Source organism: Macrotis lagotis, chromosome 2 (assembly GCF_037893015.1).
Source record: "Macrotis lagotis isolate mMagLag1 chromosome 2, bilby.v1.9.chrom.fasta, whole genome shotgun sequence".
In the NCBI taxonomy this organism is placed as follows: Eukaryota; Metazoa; Chordata; class Mammalia; order Peramelemorphia; family Peramelidae; genus Macrotis; species Macrotis lagotis.
Genome location: NC_133659.1, coordinates 252,957,769 through 252,974,099, shown reverse-complemented (window position 1 = coordinate 252,974,099; position 16,331 = coordinate 252,957,769). Strand labels below are relative to the sequence as shown.

Below are 16,331 nucleotides of genomic sequence, written 5' to 3'. Positions count from 1 at the left end.
ATTCTACTCTTTTCTTTATTCCCACTGTACAGCTCTGGTTTACTACTTAGACTTAGCCAAATAAAAGTCTCCAAAAGCCTCCTTTCCCTTCATTTGGAAAGTGAGGAAGCCCAGCCTCTCTTTCCCTCAGCTTGACATCTCTAAGTTAACTATCAGGCAATCCTTTCTTCGACATTACTCCCTTGACTAATCTTTCTATTAATAACCATTTATTCATACTCATTTATGCACTTATTAATCATCTCTCTTCAGATGTCCCTTCACTTTTCCTAATCCTCTCGAGCCTTCTGCCTAGTTAATTGTCTCCTAAGAATATTTCTTCCTCTCCCATTTCTAACTTCTACTCTTCTTTTACTCTAATTCCCACCTTTTGGAGGATTTTCTATAAAATGGAAAGTGATAGGGTGTACAGATCCGGATTTCTCTGGAGCGTTGGGCTAGAATTGGGTATACCACCTATCACTTCCTCCTCATCCGACTGCTCTGGCTTTCTTGTTTATGCCCATGGCTTTGAAGGAAGGGACAGTTCAGTTTCTTTCTGAGGAAAGGATGAAGTCAGGAGCTCTGAGAGTTAAGACAAACATGGATATACAATCTGCATCAGTACAAAGATTTAAGGCTCACATACAAACTCAGCCATAAATACAAACGTGTATATGTGATGGGTGTTTTACACACAAATCCAAGCGAAGGTTCTCTTCTAACTCACTTGGGCTCTCTCTCTCTTACCTGGGTAACCATTTAATTTCCCTGCCTCCACTCCTTTCCTACTGCACTTTGTATTGGTCCTTTTACTGTTTTGTCCTTTTGACCAGGGAAATAGGAAAATAGGGGCTACTTCTTGGTCTTTCTTACGGCCGAACCACCTCTACATGAACTTGGCTCCCTTCTGGAGAGGAGGGGCTTGAAATATCGCTTGTCCTTTCATCAGGTGCCAAGGTATCCCCACTGCAGCAGGAGGGAAGGCTTGTATTTTTGTTCCTAGGTCTCTAACCCAGGGAGAGGTCAAGCAACCAATCAGGCATGCGCTAAGCAGGGTCACATGCCCTACGCCAGCCAATCAACAAAAAGTGCTTGGGTCTCTTTCTCTGTTTCCCTCCCCCCATATCTTTCCTTAGTCACCCACACTCACCCCCACCCCCACCATTAATCTACTCTCACCAATGCTGGCTTTCTCTTTGTGACACTCTCTCTCCCATTTGCCCCCATCCTGTCTTGGGGAGTCCTGATTTTGAGAACGATGGGGTCTCGTATCCAAATCTGATTTCTAAAAGTCCAAAATCTAAAGAATTATTCAGGCTAAAGGGTGGGGTGGGAGGGTATTGTCCGAATGATTTCTAAGTGTTGGACCCCTTTGTGTTAGATTGTGAGCTTTCATGGATTCTATTTTACAAGCAAGAATAGATCTGAAGCTTTCACTTCCCTTGACTCAAACGCAGACTTTTAAAGACTAATCTCATAAGTACCTAAATTTCTCTGAAGTTTTATTTTTGTTGTTAGCCCAGATGCTAGTGTTGTTGTTCGGTGTGATGATAGGGGAGGTAAAAAGAGATAGTCTAGAAACTTCCCTTTTAAGTAAGGTTTTGATGACCTTCCTGGATATATAGTGTCTTCAAAAATGGGGCGAGAGTTTGTGGTAGAAATGAGTAAATTTCAAAGTGTGGAAATAAATGTTTAAAGAGAGGAAAGGAGTGAAGATTTTGTAAAAGTGGAGTTTGGTGGGTCCTTTTGGGGGAAGAAGCCTAAAATTAATGGGGATTGGGTGAAGAAAGTCTAAAAAAGGTCAATAACCAAGTGGATATTCCTTCCATAAAGCCTGAGTTTGGATCTCTAAGTCTTCCCTCCTTTTCTCTTCAAAAAATGATTTGATTTAAGGCTATTTTATCCAGAGAAGAATGTGGATCAGTATAAGAGAGAATGTAAATATATGTGTGTGCAAGTCTAGCAGATTGCAAGTGTATGTCTATAGAGACTATCTCTGCATATCAGTGTGAATGATAGTGCATCAATGGGTCTAAGTGTGTGAGTGTAAGTGCTCCATTTAAGTGTATATATATATATATATATTCAACAAGAGTTCATCTAAATGTCTATGTCTGTGTGAGACAATCTATAAGAGGGCAAGAAAAGTTGGATGAATCAATTTACAATTCTCTATCTTGAAGTCAAAACCCTGGGAAATACAGGGACCTAGGACCTTCTTTGCCTCAAAATTCAAACTTCATTTCTCAAAACTTTATTAAAGGAAGATTTTCCCAGGTTGGACTCTCATGGAGGCCAGTAAGAAATGAAAAAACTACCTTCCTCTCCTTTACTTCTAACCCCTCATTTCCCACCAACCTCCCACTTCAGATATATCATAAAATCTCAAGTGATTTTATCTGTCTCTCATCTTGCTGGAAGGGATTCTCTCCCCTTTTTAAAGTTGGGCTCTGGAAGGGGGAGGATTCCTAATTAGTTAAATGATGAGAAAGTTGGAGTGTCTATTGTTCCATTCTGGCTTGTTCCCTGTTTTTATTTGCTTTTCTAAATTAGGAAGGGGAGGTGGGGGGACAAATACCCACATGGACAAGGACCTCTGAGATCAGGTAAAAAAAAAACCTTGGGAAAGGAGAAGATAGGAAGAGATTGAATATTTAATCCAAAAATCTATTTCTACAGTCGCCCGATCACCCATCCCACATCTCCCTCTTTGATATTAAATGATGGGGGGGGAAGGGGGAGATATCTTAGAAACTAGATTCTCAGTATTCAGTATCACCAGATTGGATTTCAGATAATTTAAGCCACCAGATCTGTGAGGGATGGGGGTGGAGGAAGAATACAGTAATCATGCTGATCTTGTCACAGGGAAACATTTTATCTGGAGAATTTCAGTCCAGTAAAGACAAGGCCCTGGGGATTGTTAAAGTTAAACCAACTACCACTCTCTATCAGGATTAGTAGGTGTGAAGGGAGAGAGGTAGGGATGAAAGTTTTGTTTGAAGGTTTTAATATATTTGTTTTGGTTATGTCTGCATAGATGCCACTTTGGTGGGTCTTTTTCCTAGAGAAAGGTTCTGAATTTGACACCTTAGTAAACATGCTTGGCGGGGGGGGATCTAATTTTGAAAAGAAGATAGCAAAGTATCTCTTTGGAAAGGAGTTTTGTTGAGATATCAAGAGAGAGATATTGAATGGAAAAGAGAACTGGAAAGGAGATATTCTTCTTTAGTTTCCTCTTTTTATGAAGCCTAAATAAATTAGGAATGTCTGCTTAGTAACTTTTCCTTTCCGTCTGTTATTCCAGTGGTAAAGGCTTGGGAGGGTCTTCAACACTTGGGGGCAGAGAGTATTTGTTGTAGAGTAGAATATAAGGGATACATTGAGAGACAATATTAATCTTTGCCCTATTCCTTTAGAGATCTAGTTCTTCATTTTCCCAAGATTCCCTAGGGAATGAAGAAAGAAATCCCATTAGAAAAAAAAGTATATGATAAAGTGGAAAGATTTGATATCAAAGGATAGGAATTAAAATTCTAGTTCTGTTACTATGATGTGATTTTCCTGTCTGAGCTTCAGTTTCCTCAATAATAAATTTAAAATATTGGATTAGATTATTTCCCATAGTCCTTAAGAATGTGCATTCAATGTGTTGCAAACCATACTAGATTATCATGTTGGTCAATGTGTGCTGGATGAGTTTGGTTCTGTTATCCCAAGATTCCCACCCCACCCCCCTTTTTATAGCATTCATATACCCTGGGAAGAACTCACTACCAGGTTCAACATCTGATTTAGAACATACTTTAGGAATTCCAGGATAAGGAATCCCAGGTGTAACTGGGGATATCAAACATAACATCTGGTATGTAATGTAATATATTGCATCCAATGTTGGTGTGTTCCTGTGTGTAAGGAGATGTGCTTATTTATACTCAAGCCCACAGATGTGTAGAGAGATTCCCAGTAAGTAGCACTATATGCTCACATAAAAATGAGTGCATATATAATATATAACTATAAATCTCTTTGTAGTTCTATATTTGTGGCTGTATGTACAAACATGTGCATGTTTGTGTCTGTAGATCTGTGTAGGTATCAGAGATTCCAGTTTCTCCAAAGGGCAAGATGTTAGGGTTTCTTCTCCAAACCATTTAAACCAACCTTTCCCACTCATCTTTTTCTTTTCCCTTTTACCTATCCCCATCTCTCTGGCAATTCCCAGTCCTTCCTAGTTTCGTGCCTCAGAAACCTAAACCCACCTAGCAGACCCTACTGACAACGGATCCTTCCCCTGGGTGACCTTTAATGTTTATTTCTGTCCTGGCTAGGATAGTGACTAAACTGGGTTAATGGGAAAAGGGAAATCTTTATCTTACTTTGCTCTCCTCTTCCTTTTCCTCACTGCCTTGGGGGACTGGTCATTGGAATATCTGTTGCTTAAATCACCTTGGATTTCTTGATTGCATAGAAGTTGGAGAAAATCCTTCCCAGTAAGTACATTAAAAAAAAATAGAGAGGTAATTTTCTAACCAGTTGTAAAGTCAGGAGTAAGGGAGGGTTACTGGGAAAGGTGATTACTGTCTATGCCGTTTTGAATTGAGCTTCCTTGATTTTCCAGTCCCCCTTGTGTAGGGGTGTTGGGTGGGGGTGGGGGTGGGTAGGGTGTAAGCTGGAGTTTTATTGTAGGCGCTTTTCCGCCGGGAGGAGAGACAGGGTCATAAACGCAGAGAGGAGGTTGTTTTGATCTGGTCCCTTCCCAGGAAATGGCATCTGAAACTTTGCTTTGTAAATGCTCCCCAGCCTGCCATCTAAATGGCTTTTCACTCCCCAAGTCCCCATCATTGTCCCTCCCTGCTAGCCCCCCCCCAATAAAACCCAATTAAAGAGGAAGCAAGAAGGAAACCCTGTGTTCTGATTCTCTGTCCTTCTCCCCCCCCCCCCCCCCCCCCCCCTCAGCGCACCTAGACGGGAAGAGCTCTTTCTGTCTCTGTTTCTGTCTGTCTCTATCTCCGTATCTCTCTCTGTGAGTGTCTGTCTCTGTCTGTGTTTGGAGCTCGTTTTGCAACTTCGTGGCCTATACTAGAAATATAAACCGGAGAATTAGAACAGTTATGCTTGTGATTTTCCATTCTCTCTTGGCCTCTGAATCTTTCACTTTTCTGTGGAGAAAGAAAAAAAGACTGGCTCCAACTCTATCTTTTTTTTTGACTGTGTAGACACGGTTCTGTCTTGCCTCTCTCCAACCTTTTAACCCCCCCCCAGACACAAAAACTTCACAGATTACAAGGCAGTCTCCCCAAATAACATCGCATACAATGGGGGAAGCTATCGGTCCTAGAAATGTGAATTTGTTGGGATGGACCAGGAGCTTGGACAGGATCGGTAAGATTTCTTTCTTCAGGGACTTCTTGCTTCCATTTGACCCTTTCCTCCAAATATAAAGCCGGCTACCCGAAATGTAGGATTTCTGACGTTAATATAAGACCTCGTGTGAGCAAAAGAGGAAAATCACTGTGGGGTTGAAGGGGGAGGGGAAATGCAAGCTCCTAGCCGATCCAACCAAGCACTCTGGGGCTGTGGTGCAGAGTAATTAAGAGCTGTGTGTGCGTGTGTGAGTGAGTGAACGAGAGTAAGTGTATGTAGCCCTCTTTCCTAGGCGGTTTCGCGCTGTATACGCCTGATGTCTCCTCTCTGTGGAGCTGCCTCCAAACAAAATCATATTTTATCCAAATGACCCCATTTCGTAATGTTAACGAGCCTTCCCCTCGTGACACCCGGAGCCTCCCGCTGCCTCTGAGCCTGCCTGAGGAGTTTCTGAGTCCCACGTCGGAAGAGCTTTTTCCTTGGTCTTGCGGTGAGGGGGTGGGAATGTCGTGGGGGGGAGGGAGAGAGAGAGAGAGAGAGAGAGAGAAGGAGGGGGAGAAGGAAAAGGAAGGGAGGGGGGGTAAGGAATAGAGTCAAATGAACCCCCACCTGCGGCCTCACTTTTGCCTCCACCCAGAGGCAATGCCACACTTCCCTCCATTACTCCATCGCCTAGACTTGAGGGTTAATATTTCTCTCAAGAGAAATGCCCCATATGCTATTAATGAGGGTATATATTTCTCTATTTCTAGGGGTCTTTGTATGTCGATCAAGCCCAGTTTCTCTTTCTTGACTTGAGTATTATGTCTGCATTTGATACCTATAGATATATAAACACATTAACTTGGACATCCATGTCCAGAGAAAAATGAGAGAGTTCTGTATATGTGGTTATGTATTTAAAGATGGTCCTCTGGGTATACAGTCAGAAACTATTTTACATACTTCCTCAACACTGCTTAAATGCATGTAGATGGATCTTTCACTAAGGGGCTAGATATTTCTCTTTACTATACCTGAGTGTACATTATAGCCCTTTCTATAGTAGGGTGTGTGTGAAATTGGGTGCATATTTGTACATCTCATTAAATCCAAATCCATATTCATAGCTCTTTGCTAGTGTATGGATTGTGTATACAAATGAATTTGCTTGTGTGTTTATTCACCTCTTCTATAAATTTAAATGAATATTTATATTCTAATGAAGAAATGTGATATATATTGTTATGTAACTTGTTGGTTTCAAATACTATTCTTTATCCCCTTACTTTCTTGCCCTTCTTCATAGTATGACTGAAAAATTGTGTACTTAGACTTATTTAGAGCTGGTGCCTATTTAGGAGTGTTGGTGGTTTTATTTTCCCCCCTCCATTTTGGTTTTTGCTATGAAGAGTATGGGGGGGCAGAGAAGAAGCACTTTTCTGGAGCATTTACACATTATACTAAATTGTTCCTTTGGACACTCCAGAGTGATCTAACCTAGACTTTGCACTCCTGCCCTACAACCCCCAGATTAAGTGTAGGAGCCCAAATGAGAAGAGGGGAATGGTTATAGCCCTAAGGCTGCCAGTTTACCAGGAAACAATTACCAGTTTCCCCAACAGTTTACCATTCTTCCTAATTCCTTGCTTATTCTTGGCCTAAGATCTCATCTCATCCAATTGACTTTGCTCATTGGAACCTCTCAGCCTAGCTAACTTTTTCTAAAAAGAAGAAATGGTATGAGAGAAAATCCTGAGATGTTGGCAAAAAAGGTATCATCTGAAACCTTTCTTTCCTCCCCTCTCTTTTAGGGTTGTATCCAAAGTTAGTTTGGAATCCTCCTGGAGTATGCATTGGGAATACTTTCCTTTTCTTCTTGTCTCTTGATCTCAGAGTATTTGGTGAACAGGGTCAAGGTGTTCATGAACCTACACAATTTTCAGTGAGGGACCAAAAAAAAAGGAGCAACGTCTCCCCTTTGAGGCTTTCAATGCTCCATTCCTCCTCCCCAATTATGATAGGTACCTAGAGCCCAATTAAATACCCTCCTTGCCCCAGCTCCCAGAAGCCCCGCTCTTATCGGCCGAAATTGATGCTCCAGCCGGCTCCTGTATATCATTTCCAAGATTTCTTCTGTCCAACTCCTCGGTTCCTTTGGCTTCCGCGGGTTTGACTAATGATCGCTACACATGCCAACGTCTTCAGAATTCTAATAACCAAGAGCAGGCGAACTCTTATTTACCCTACGACATTTCTGCTCTGGGAAGGGGATTGGGGCTGGGGGATTCAGTCTTGGGGGCGGGAAAAGAAGATAAGGTTTTAACTGTGAAGTTTCGCTGAAGTTTTTCTCTAGCCAAAACAAAAAAAACCAAAAACCAGGCGCCCCACCCCCACCCCCCAGGGCTCGGAAAAAGAGCCTCATAAAAATACCAATAATAGTAACTAATGGCTGCGGTGTTGGAAGGGATCAGAGAATGAAAAGGACGTGAGGGAATAAGCGAGAAGCGTTTATTAGGTGTAAACAGATGAGAAATTAAACTGGAAAAATACGCTGATGGCCGATCAAATGGTTTGTCTGTAGGACGAAAGTCAGCGCGGGAAAAGGTTATCTCCATTCCCTATTTGGTACTCCTTCCCATCGTCCAAATAATATAGTTCTCTTCCACCTTGGATTTCTCCCTTTAAATCCCCCTACCCCCGGACTGGGTAGAATCAGTGACTTCAGGTGTTTGCTCCTGCTGGAGGACCACGGTTTAATTTTGGGTGGGGGGAGCAGTGAAAGACAGACCTCTACTCGGTTTTCCTGAGCAGGTATGAGTGCACCTTGAAGAAGTACAGGGAGGCAAAATATATAGGGGGAAAAATGAAGCTCAGATTACCGTCTTTCTGTGGTTTTATCCGCTCTTGTACCTGCTCTTCAATGTTCAAGTTATGATTGTATTTCTTTACACCCAAGCCTTTCCATTATCCATAGATAGTAGAGAGGGCATATCGATTGGGAAGGGGTTTTTATCTTCTCTGCGGAGGTGTGTGTCTGCATTTGTGCCTGCAGAGGTCATAACTGGAGACCTTTTTACTCGAGACTCAACTCCAGCGTGTGCTGATAGTCCACACTGAACTGTAGAGAACACAAGAGTAAACAATGTGGAGGAAAATAACATACTTATGGCAACACTACAGAGGAAGAATCCATAGAGAATGAATCTATCTCATTTCTAGCCATATCTATATGTGACTAAAAATCAGAGTGGATCTCTATACACAAATATATTAAATGTGTTTATGTCTAATACAGATACTAATAGAAGTGTCTATATTTGAATATATTTTTAGATGACAGAATAACATACTACAGAATATCAGAATATAGTCAAACCGGGAATAGAATAGAGGGGTCCTGTAATAAGAACACAATTTGGGATACCATAGGATACCGAAAGAAAAGACAGAAGATGGAATATATATGTGTCTGTATATATATATATATATATATATATATATATATATTACATATATGTATATATATTATATACATTTGTGTGTATGTGTGTGTATGTGTAGGTACATGCATTTGGACGCTAGAACAAAATGGAATAATTTGGGTAAAGGACAGCGAAGGTATTGAAGTGAAAAACAGCATAGTGTGAAAACAGGAATGATATTAAGTAAATAATATAGGTGATTCAGAACATAGACAAAAATACTAAAAGAAAGTGGGGAAATTACCCAGAGACTGACTAGACTAAAAAAATTTTTTTTAATATAAAGAATTAATAGCTTTCTTGACATGTGATCGAATCACTAGTGTACTTCTGTCAAGGGCTCTTTCTGTCCCTAAGGGAGGAAGTTTTGGGGTGCAGAAAAACGAGTGGGAGAGCAAAAGAGGCCGATTTGACTTCTCTAGCTTGCAGGGTAAGAGGTGCGAACAGCCCAGGCAGAAACGGGAACAAGGAAGGGAAAGGGATTTCTATCAAGCTGATTAACCGATCACTATTGATTCATTTCCCCGCCTGGCCGGAGAAGACATAGAATATCTTCTCAGAAGTCCAGTTTGCTTTAGGCCTTGGTCTCTAGCATTCCTATTCCTTCCCCCTTTTTTGTTGTTGTTGGTTTTGTTTGTTTGTTTGTTTTTGTTTTTGTTTGATTCTGATGGGTCTGAGTCTCCGGAACTGGGATACTGATCCCCGGAGACTATTGAGGGAAGATTGGTTTGTCATTGAGAGAAACTATCAGTGGTCTAAGTCGAGCCGGAGCAACCTCATCTGGAGGTACTGGGGGAGGGGGTTGGGGTCTTAGGTCTTACAGATAGAATGCCTAGATTCATCCATCTGTCCTCTTTCTGGAGAATGGGAAATATAGAGATTTATAGTGATTGGAATTAACTGAGGGTGGGTAAGGGGGTTATGAAAGTTATGATGCCATATTTTAAAATGGGTACCCTCAGGCTTGGGGAGCTGGCCTAGAGGATCTGTTTGCTTTCCTTTAGCAAGAAAGAAAAAATACTGCTTGAAAAAAGAGGAAAATGTTATTATTGCTATTATTACCATTAATAATAATGTTGATAGAGATACATTGATAGGCTTTGGTTATCTGCTAGGGATCTAGACTTGAAGAAAGCTTAGAGAGTGCGTTGTCTTCAATGCTTTATCCTTTCTCCAAGCTATATTTCTGCAGGGAGCCAAGGGCTTTCTGCACAAACTTTTCTATTTTCTAATTTTAAGGGAAGCTAAAAGACCTCCTTTCCCCTGGGAGAAACCTTATGCAACAACCAGATTCCCCCCCTGGACCCCATTCATTTCTCTAGGCCCACTCTGTTCCCATCTTATTGACCCTACTAAATTTCACCTTTTCCTGGGCTTCAAGGTTTCCTCAGGAGAATGCAGTGATGGCTAAGGAGAGACAAAGTCCAACAAATGGGTGACACCCGACCAATTCCCAGTCAGCAAGTCACTGGAAGGAATCATTTTGGCACTGAGGCCTTGAAAAGAAGCCGGTTTCCTCTCCCTTCTAATGCCTCCTTTAAAACACCCCCCATGCCCTTAGAACCCATGGGTTTCCTCCCCATCAAAAGTGGGGAGCACGCTGAGCCTGCCTCGCAGTTTCTGCCATATTTAATATCTTTGAAAAGAATCTTTGACCAACTCGCTACATTATTCTGCCCAGCTGCTAGAGCCAGTAAAGGTTAGGAGCGCCTGCCCTAAGCCGTTCTAACCCTGGCTTTTTCCCAGGCCTTAAAAGACACAACGACACCCCCCACCCCCAACACACACACACACACACACACACACACACACACACACACACACACACACACACACAAACACACACACACACACACACAAACACACACACACACACAAACATACAAAAAGAGAGAGAGAGAGAGAGAGACCAGCCTTAAAAAAGAAAAAGTCTTTCCCATTCCAAGAATGAAAATTCAGCTTACAGACCTCCAGGAGCTTCAGCTTCCTCCTTCCTTGTGTCCGAGATTGGAAAAGTAAAATGAAATTTAAAAAAAAATAAAGTGGGGGGTTAAGAGCAGAAGCTAAGTTTAAAAGGGAGGGGGTGTGGAATTCGATTGGGGAGGGGGAGGGAATACGGGAACCGAAACCCAAACTAACAATTTCTCCAGCATAAAAATGAAACATCAAATTCGTTAGCCCAGGGCCTTCATTTTTCCCCTTCCACATTATAACTAGTTATTGAACTCACTGGAAGATCTAAAGGCCATTTGCGAAGAGACAAATTTCAATGGAGTTTCCCCATCAATAACTCTATGGCAGTGACCTATTGGAACAAGTCAAACAACCGAGGTGAAATGCGGGTCACTCTGTCTAACCAATATTAAAATGCGTCCACTTTTTAAAAAGCCACTTTAAACGAGATTTGAAGAAAATTGAATTCCAGGGAAAGGAAGGGGGGGGTCGAGCCAGAAGAGGACCTTGTCCATGATCTCCGAACAAACAAGAGAAATTCATCTTTAATATTTTAAAAGAGGGGAAATGAACGGGTCCATAATTGGTTTTTTTGAGACCATAGGCGATTGTGGGGGGTGGGGAAGGTTGAGTATTTTCTAGTGACACGTCCGGGTTATTAAAATCATTTTAGACCAATTCATTACTTTTACTGACAAGAGATTTAAGAAAAAATCAATTAAGCATTTGCATATTCCTTTGCATACATTAGTCCTGTCTGCCAGGCGTCATAAAGGAACAAAACCAGAAGGGGACCTCGCTTCAGTTTGGAGCTTTCAAGTTGTTGGGGGGGGGGGGAAGAAATTAAAATGGAATTAATTACTTGTCATCTAAAAGTCAACTTATTTGGAAAGGAAAAAGAGGGAGGTCTGTGTAAGTCTCTTTTCTTTCAAAAAATCCTGCAGTTTGTGGAGTGGGGGAGGGGACGACCATGATCTTCTTTCCCATTCTTATCCTCCAACCAAAAAGACAAAAAAAATCTTCAAATTCAAATTGAAAGCCACCCCCTCCACCCCCACATCCACACACTTTCTCCCTCGGAAAAGGAGGGAGTGGGGCGAGTCCAAGGGCTAAGATTTTTAAAAGCATTACAAAGTCTCAAGAGCTACTTATGTTCTCGGGCTGCAGATTGTTAATGGGAGGGGGGAGCGAATATAGGTTATCCAACGGTCAATATGGTAATGCCGGACACAATAACGCCACACACACAATGAACACTTATTTTTCTTCTGTACTGTCAGAAGGGAAGCGCTTTGTACTGAAACATGTTTCCGAAAAGAGAAACCAGATCTAGACGTAGAGAAAGGCGACAGGAGATGGGGGGGTTGGGGGTGATACAGGCTGTAAATGTAGGGGAAAATGAAGCAAACATAAAAATGAAATTAGGAAATAGCAGAATGTGTGCATGTATGGCTTGGGGTGAGGAATGGCTGGTTCGGATAAGGCCGGGGGAGGAGGATGAACCTAGCTGGCCATGGGGGTGGGTGGGAAGGGGGGGAATACAAAAGGATTGAGGGAGGTTAGGATAGAAGTGTTTTTCACACGCCATGGAAAGCGAAATGGCTCCTCTATGCAAACAGGATATCTAGGGAAGGGAACAAGTTGGAGTATGTAGAATATTCTATAGGTGAAAATGTGTATGGCCATTAGAGGTGAAAAGGATATGTATGGACTTGCTCACAAATAGCTTTCAAACTCAAAGTGTATCCTTGTGTGTGTGCATGTATATATATATGTGTGTGTATGTATGGTCCTATCGATGTCTCAAGTGTGTGGCTATAAATAAGCACATAAATTCCTCTTCACATCCAAAAATTCAATGAGATATACAAATATGGTATTAAATTCCTCTGTGTATGTGCATCTTTATGGCACTCTTGTTATTTATCATTATGCTTGTGAGCATATTGTTAGCTAACAATGTAGTTAATATTAGCTAAATTCAGAGGTAAATTCAGTCTCTGGTTCTGTGTTCAGGGAAGCCTTACCTGCCTAAACAGAATGTTTTACGAGGATGCATCTGTGTGGTCCTTCATGTAGATAATCAATTGAGTTTATTGTAGGCTGTGATAAAGACTTGTCTTTGGAAATAAGAAGTAAAGTGTAAAGAGTTTGGAAGGCACAATTTTGGGATTGGAAAGAATGTTAGAGACTCCTAAAGAGAATCTAAATAGATGAGTCCCCTAAATATATGGTCAAATTTTCTCTGCTATATATACACCTCTTCTCTGCATTTGTGAAGGAATTTCCTTACTGGGAAGTTCTCTTATTGAATGAAATCACAAGCGAAGGAAAAGGATATATATATATATATATATATATATATATATATATATATATATATATATATATATATATATGTGTGTGTGTATGTTTGTGTGTGTGTTTGTGTGTGTGTGTGTGTTTGCATAGGTATATGTGTGTGGATCTATATGCACAGATACATATATTTTATCCATATATGCAAAAGATGTGTGTATGATTATTTGTATGCATGTATCCAAAAAGCTGACAAAGATCAGAGAGGAAGACTCCACCAGCATCAGGCCTAGAAAGGAGATTCTGAATCTTTTCCAGAAAACTTCCCTCTCACCTCCCCCTCATTTCCATCTGATATCTTCCTGACTTTTCAGTAGTGGTGTATGTGTGGGGATTTCCAGTCCACAATTAGCCATTGATTCTCTTGTAGTTTGGAATTATACTGCTTACCTTCTTTTTCCCAAAGTGCTAGCTCTAAATCAACTTCCTTTCCCCAATTAACCTACACTACCCTCCCAGTTCAAGCTTAGGCAGCTCAAATCATCCTTCTGTTCCCTCCCACAAGAACCCCAATCTAGTCTTCAAACAAGTTTGGAAATTCAGACTTTAATTTTCCTGAATGAATTATTCCATGATCCAGGGGATTCAAATATTCCACCCCTATTCCATTGAGAGGTTGTACGTGCATGCACAAGAAGGGTGCTTTTTCTCCCCTTCAGGGAGAAGGAATGTGCTTTCCAGGGAGTGTGTGTAGACACACACTCAAGCATAACCAAAGCTGCTGTTCTATAGTAAGAACAGGCTTCAAATTGAAGAATGGAGATTTAGTCGTGATGGGGCAGTTTGGTGGAGCTAGATTTACTCATTTGTGGTCACAGACTAGACTAAGAAGAAATAAAATAAAAAGAGGAAAGTAGGGTAGCACTTTAAAGAAAGACTAAACTTGGTTGTCATCAAGAACAGAGCAGTAGCTAGCTGCAATTCAAAGCTATAATTTAGTCTCTTCTTATTCTCCCCCCCTCCCTTTCTCTCTTCTTCTTAATGGGAGGGAGGGGGCTTAATTTGGGGGGAGAGGAGACCTTTCACCCTCCCTTCACCCAAGTAATGGAACCAGAAATCTCCCTGAATCTCCCTGCTCTAGTCTCTTCCTCTCTCTCTCAGCTCCTCTCTTTCCTTTATCCTTCCCATTCCCTTAATTGCAGATGTTCTAATTAAACCCTCAAATAGTTGTTATGCTGTTTTAAAAGGTACTAATTCAAGTGTCAACCAGGCCGGGAGGGGAGGGGAGGCAGCGGTAGTGGCAGTGGCAGCGCAGGGTGGCGAATTAAAGGTAGATTGACTAATCACGGCGGCGATCATAATAATAAAATCAGAGGGGGAAAAAATCACATTATGACTTTTCGTGGAAAGAAGGAGCAGGCAGCGGCCGCCAGCAGCACGCCTACTCCGACACAAAGAGCCTCGGCGATTCCCCTAGACTGATTTATGACGTTTTACAGCCCTATAAAAGCTGCAGCGACGAGGCAAACGCTCCTACCACCGCTGGCAGATTTAGTCTAATAAATAAAACATAAACAGTTAACTTTATGTGTCACTTTTATTGTTATCAAGTAAAATATAGCTGGGCCCGGCAAGCTATGATTTTAAACTATAATTGTTATCAAGTACAACAAGGGGACCCGGCTCCCTCCCTTCTTCTCTTCTCTTCTCTCCCCCCTCCTCTGTGCCCCCCCCACCCCCACCGGTTCCCCACTCCCACCAAACTATGACTTATCCAGGGGCAGATAATTGGAATCAACGTCATGAAGCAGCTTCTTCAGCGCTGACCAAGGTGTCTTGGGCCTTCATTTCCCTCACCTTAGTGAGGTTACCACTTATCTCCCACTTAGACCTTCTGAAAGCCATCAGCGATAGTCTAATTTGGGGGAAATGGGGATGGATATGGACATTTCTAGGAGTCTACTTGGTCCTTCTCCCATCTCCCCAGTACTCTCTCTTCCTTTTCTTTTCCACCTTATCCCTCCCTCCCCCTTCTCCAGGTCTAACTGAATTAGAACCTACTCTTGGAAGAACAGAATCTTCACCTGTCCCTATTTTCCAATGCACACTCACTAAAGGACCCCACTTCTATACCCCCCTCACCCAAACTTTGACTGCTGGGAGACCTGGGGGAAGTTTTGTTCTTATGACTCAGCCTTAAACCCAGGGTGTTCTGGGATGCATGTGCAAGTGTGTTTATACACGTGTACCATAGATACTGCCTCAGTCCTAACAGTTAGGTATACAAATAAAATTTCTCACACAGTGGACAGAAGCAAGCATGCTACATCATCTCTACTTAAACTTATACACCATCTCTATTATTTCTTCTTAGAAAGATGTCCTATATCAACTTGGGTAACAGATGTAGATAGGTCAACTATAGAGATATGGTCAATACTCATAGAGCTCTGTAAATGTTGTCAGTTTTTTCCTTCCAAAATCCCAGATGCAGACCTTTTAGATGATTTCAAGAGCCGGAAAACCAAGGTAGGCAGGACATTGGAAAAGTCCCAACAGTGAGAATGTGAAGGTGAAGCTCTGGTTCTAGGGGAAAGAGGCTGTGAGAATGGGGAAGTGAAGAGGAAGAGTTCTGAATTCTGCCTTTTTCCAAAGACCTAGCATCTCTCTCCAACCAAGTTAAGGGCATCCAGACCTTCAGGCATGACAATCATTTGCATTACAGCCAGCTCTACCTGCCAGGTAAAATTCTTTACCTCATCTTCTCTCCCAACAGTCAGAGCCTAGGTTTGGGGGAGGCGGAGGTTTGGGTGAGTGTCTTAGTTGGACAGAGAAGGGCATGAGTTCTGGTCTTCTTAGACTTGTGGTACACCAGTGTCTTGCTCAACCTGGTGCCCTCTCCCACCCAACCTCTGCTCCAACTTGATACTCTTCACTGGTTCTCGACCTAGACAGACTGAGACATACAACCATTAATGGATTCATTTGGAAAAAATACTTACAAACAAGGAGACACAACACGACTGGGATTGAGGGCTCCCTCACACAACCTTCCCCAAATCAGATTCTGCTTCTCTCTGAGTGGGACTGGGAGGCTACCCTTGCCTTCTTGGGCTGGGGAAAACAAACTGACTGAGGGGTTGAAGGAAGACACCCTAGCTCCAGTCAGTCTGGGTCTAGTCTCCCCCTCACAAAGCCCCCCACTCACCCCCACACCACCACCACCAGGAAAAAAATTGGATACATTTTGAATAAAGCGATTCTGTT

General features: G+C 42.0%; 1 protein-coding gene across 2 annotated transcripts in view; it reads left to right on the top strand.

Moving 5' to 3' along the window:
* HOXC4 (homeobox C4) overlaps positions 1 to 16,331 on the top strand; it is a 142,772-nt gene that overhangs the window by 25,607 nt on the left and 100,834 nt on the right. The window contains exon 2 of one of the 2 annotated variants that reach the window (XM_074225751.1): positions 15,553 to 15,806. The gene's annotated coding sequence lies outside the window, so the exon portion shown is untranslated. Of the gene's footprint in view, positions 1 to 13,170; positions 15,807 to 16,331 lie in introns of those variants that run through there. The other variant, XM_074225750.1, reaches the window with a different exon arrangement.